At 43.2% G+C, this 4734-nt stretch overlaps 1 protein-coding gene across 1 annotated transcript in view; it reads right to left on the minus strand.

The window, feature by feature from the left end:
- LOC310793563 (pre-B-cell leukemia transcription factor 1-like) overlaps positions 1-471 on the minus strand; it is a 27833-nt gene extending 27362 nt beyond the window's left edge. Inside the window, exon 1 of the mRNA XM_083655377.1 lies at positions 1-471. This exon is cut by the window's left edge and continues 843 nt beyond it. The gene's annotated coding sequence lies outside the window, so the exon portion shown is untranslated.
- Between the last annotated feature and the right edge of the window lie 4263 nt (positions 472-4734).

Genomic DNA, 4734 nt, shown 5'->3' on the forward strand with positions numbered 1-4734 from the left:
CGCTTTGCTACAACGAGCAAGAAAATGGCAACAATTAGCACACTGGCTTGTTACAAATGTAACTCATTCCTGCTTTGAAGACTGTCCGGCCTGCCTCCAAATCGCTGCCTCTGCAAACGCCAAGGGGGGGGGGGGGACACAGGAAAAACCATAGGCTAGCTTTGCGTTTTGAACGATGGTGGACCAGTGGTAACGTTACAGCTTATTATCTAATGAATAGAGTCCAACGTGACCGTTTTATGGTTGCCGTCTTCTTCGCCTGCTCCCCTATTATTCATAAGTCCCAAGCAAAGACCTGCACGGTCATTAAAAGTGTGCGACCGACAGGATCACACAAAAGACGGACCAAAAAAGAGAATTGCGAGGTACTCCATCCAGCTGGTTTCGTCTGGTTCCGTCCAAGTCCAACAATACCCCAGTTTATACTATTGGTTGTTCCTTATTCCCGTTTTCTTTCTCTGCCTGCGCGGCTCTCTCTCTCTCTCCCCCTCCTGCTCCACTCCTCCCAGAGCTACATTACCGATCACACACGGAGCAAGCTGTGTTCACCACTGTCAAGCTACACAGGATAACAAAGACCTGATTTCCGGCCACGTTTTTTTAAACTAAAAGCTTGATTAACAATCATGTTTGAAGTAGGCTACAAGTAAATAAAGATGTAATTTAATTTAATTTAAAATATATATGATACATTTAGTTGAGGAATCTATAGTCAATTAAAGTACAATTATTGATTTATTTTTCTGTTCTTTTGGCAGCATCTATGTAAGCCAGTGCAAGCTGCCAAAATATAGCCTACAGACTCAATAACAAAACTGCCCCCAACAAAACAAATACAAAATAACTTTGAAATAGTACTAGGGTAGTTACTATCTACTACTCTACTAGCTTCCTTCATCTGAAATGTCTATAACTATATGTTTAAGGGGCAATAAAGCAATCTTTACTACCCCGTGACACAAAATGTCTATATCTGTGGTTGATACCAGAACTTTGAAAATATATTATTAAGGTAGGCTACTATCTACTAGCCTACTACTACATTGTAAATGTCTATATATCACAATAAAGGGGCAATAAGCCAGATCAACTGCCCCGTAGCACAAAATGTCTACAATGTCTGTGAATGGTTGATGGGGGGGGTCATTAGTGACTCAACAATTGATTTAGCCAGGTACTGAAATTTCTCTCCCCATCAGAGACTTGTCATTAAAATATTACTTGAAGTTTAAAAAGGGGGAGGGAGGGAGAGAGAGAGGGACCTGTCTATATTGTTACATAATTGCCAAAAGAAGTAGACACAGAGTCCATGAATTACTTAATGCATCTTTAGCCCAGTTTTGGCATAATAGTTCCGAAAAGCTAATTATGTGAATATCCAGTGTGAAGTCAGCCAGAATAAGTCACTACTGAAATACTGTGTGCCTGCTACACAAACATATGCAAGCAAGCACACAATTTAGATAACTGCAGGAAGGATGTATATCTTGCAAAGTCCATTTTAAGCCACAGCAGTGGTACATCATCGTTCCTAAAAATGTCTTTGCAGTCAGGTCTCCAAGCTCCAGTTTCTATGCTTTTATTTTGAAGGCAAAATAGCGTAACTTCCGGTGTTCTGCTGGCTACCGTTGGCTGCCTTGACGCAGCTTCAGTCCTCATCCCCTCGCCCTACGTCAGCGGGCCCCGGGGAATGGTGCAGTTTCATTTGAGACCGCGGAGAGGCCAGTTCATCAGTTCACCATGGAAACAATCGTTGTTATTGTTGTTGTTTTTTGTTGTTGTAGTTACTGTTGTCTGTTGTTATTAATATATAGTAATAGAGTAGTAATAGTAAGATTATCAGCCCCAAGGAAAAATCACTATAATATTCTGAGTACAGGAATGTCTAGTGGGTTAAAGAGGGAATACTCCCAGAATCTCCAAACAAGAGGGGCCCGGCACTGTACTAAATAGATGCATCAGGACAGTGTGTGTGTGTGTGTGTGTGTGTGTGTGTGTGTGTGTGTGTGTGTGTGTGTGTGTGTGTGTGTGTGTGTGTGTGTGTGTGTGTGTGTGTGTGTGTGTGTGTGTGTGTGTGTGTGTGTGTGTGTGTGTGTGTGTGTGTGTGTGTGTGTTTGTGTGTGTGTGTGTGTGCGCGTGTGTGTGTGGGGTGGGGGGCGTCTTGTCAGGGGGCCTAGAATTCCTAGAGGCGCCTCTTTTCTTATAGGGATTTATAGTTTGTCTGTGGTACTACTCAATAGAGTTCATGTTTACCATTCCGTAGGTTACTTAATGATATCTTTTTTTATTTCCTATGGCATCGCTATAATATTTATTTATTTATGGTTTATTGTTTTACTTTAGATCCTTCTAAAATGTATTGCTCTTTTTGTGAGGGTGAGATCAAGTATTTGTGATACATATAGGATAACACAGCGTAAACAATAGGCTACCTACTGAAAAGTACTGAAATAAGAAATACAATATAATAGAATACAATTTAAATCTAATAAAATATAAAATAATATAGTGTATAATATAATAGTATGTAGGCTATACATTTGTAAAGTGAGATCTATGTACATAAAAGTGGCAAGTGTATTGCACCAGTGCATTGCGGGTGTATTGCACTGAGGGTATGTATCAGTCCTGGTTGAATAGCAGCAGTCTGTGGAATAGTGCTTTTTCCCCCCAATCAGAATCACAATTTGTGGCAGAACGTGGGGGAGAAGGATCCCTGACCTGGGCCTTCCACTCCTGCTTCTCTGCAATCTGCCAATCAGACAGGCCATCATGGTAGCCACCCTTGTTGTCAATGGTGATGATGCTGATGCTGATGATCATGTCAACTTTTTTTGTAAGATGCTCTGCTTTAAGACAATGAGTGCGTTTACATGCACACCAATAAACTGATAACTGTGAGTAATCAGTTTATGGCAATAATCTGATTTCTGCGTTTACATGCACTTTAATAATCCGACAATAGGAAAAACCCGGGTTTACATGATTCAGTCAATTAGTCGGATTTCTCTCCAGAAGGCGGCGGTAATTCAACTTTTTACATGCAACTTGTACATGCGCAGATGTATAAACCCACAAGTAACCTGATACGCTGTATACATGCACTCAAAAGACAGGTTATTGGTCAAAAACCTAGGTAGGTTTATCGGTTTATTCATAACCCGATAACGGCCATAAACGGATAAAGCTTATCGGTTTATGCTGTTTACATGACCATTTGAATAATCAGGTAACTCCAGAAATCCGCTAATAAACTGTTTATTGTCTGCATGTAAACGCACTCAATGACATCTGTCTAGACAAGCATTGCTTCGCAGGGTTTCCAGACTAGAGGGTCCCTATTATGTAGCAAAATTAAGAATAGTTTAATTGCATGCTGAGTTATTTCAGTCACTGGACATGTGCACCATGAAATAATGTAGCGTTTAAGAATGGTTGTTGAGCATATGGTTGCCAGACAGTTATGTATTCTGTTTCAAGTAATAACAGCAACATCTTCTCAGAAAGGGTTATTTTATATATAACATATTATCGAATGGTGGTTGGTGGTTTAATGCAGATCTATTTGGAGGATTGCTGACATGAAAAACGTTTGGACAAACACACACCTGAAAGAGAGATAAGAGAATAATTCAAAGGGAGCTGTCTGTCGTGGCCTCACCACAGACATGTCTGTCATCTGGCCTCACCTCAGACATGTCTGTCATCTGGCCTCACCTCAGACATGTCTGTCATGGCCTCACCTCAGACATGTCTGTTATCTGGCCTCACCTCATGTCTGTCATCTGGCCACACCTCAGACATGTCTGTTATCTGGCCTCACCTCAGACATGTCTGTCATCTGGCCTCACCTCATGTCTGTTATCTGACCTCACCTCAGACATGTCTGTCATCTGGCCTCACCTCATGTCTGTCATCTGGCCTCACCTCAGACATGTCTGTCATGGCCTCACCACAGACATGTCTGTCATCTGGCCTCACCACAGACATGTCTGTCATCATCTGGCCTCACCACAGACATGTCTGTCATCTGGCCTCACCACAGACATGTCTGTCATCTGGCCTCACCTCAGACATGTCTGTCATCTGGCCTCACCACAGACATGTCTGTTATCTGGCCTCACCACAGACATGTCTGTCATCTGGCCTCACCTCATGTCTGTCATCTGGTCTCACCTCAGACATGTCTGTCATCTGGCCTCACCTCAGACATGTCTGTTATCTGGCCTCACCACAGACATGTCTGTTATCATCTGGCCTCACCTCAGACATGTCTGTTATCTGACCTCACCACAGACATGTCTGTCATGGCCTCACCACAGACATGTCTGTCATCTGGCCTCACCACAGACATGTCTGTCATCTGGCCTCACCTCAGACATGTCTGTCATCTGACCTCACCACAGACATGTCTGTCATGGCCTCACCTCAGACATGTCTGTCGTCTGGCCTCACCACAGACATGTCTGTCATCTGGCCTCACCACAGACATGTCTGTCATCTGGCCTCACCACAGACATGTCTGTTATCTGGCCTCACCTCATGTCTGTCATCTGGCCTCACCTCAGACATGTCTGTTATCTGGCCTCACCTCAGACATGTCTGTCATCTGGCCTCACCACAGACATGTCTGTCATCTGGCCTCACCTCAGACATGTCTGTCGTCTGGCCTCACCTCAGACATGTCTGTCGTCTGGCCTCACCTCAGACATGTCTGTCATCTGGCCTCACCAC

The sequence above is a fragment of the Poromitra crassiceps genome (genome assembly GCF_964638095.1).
Source record: "Poromitra crassiceps genome assembly, chromosome: 19".
In the NCBI taxonomy this organism is placed as follows: Eukaryota; Metazoa; Chordata; class Actinopteri; order Beryciformes; family Melamphaidae; genus Poromitra; species Poromitra crassiceps.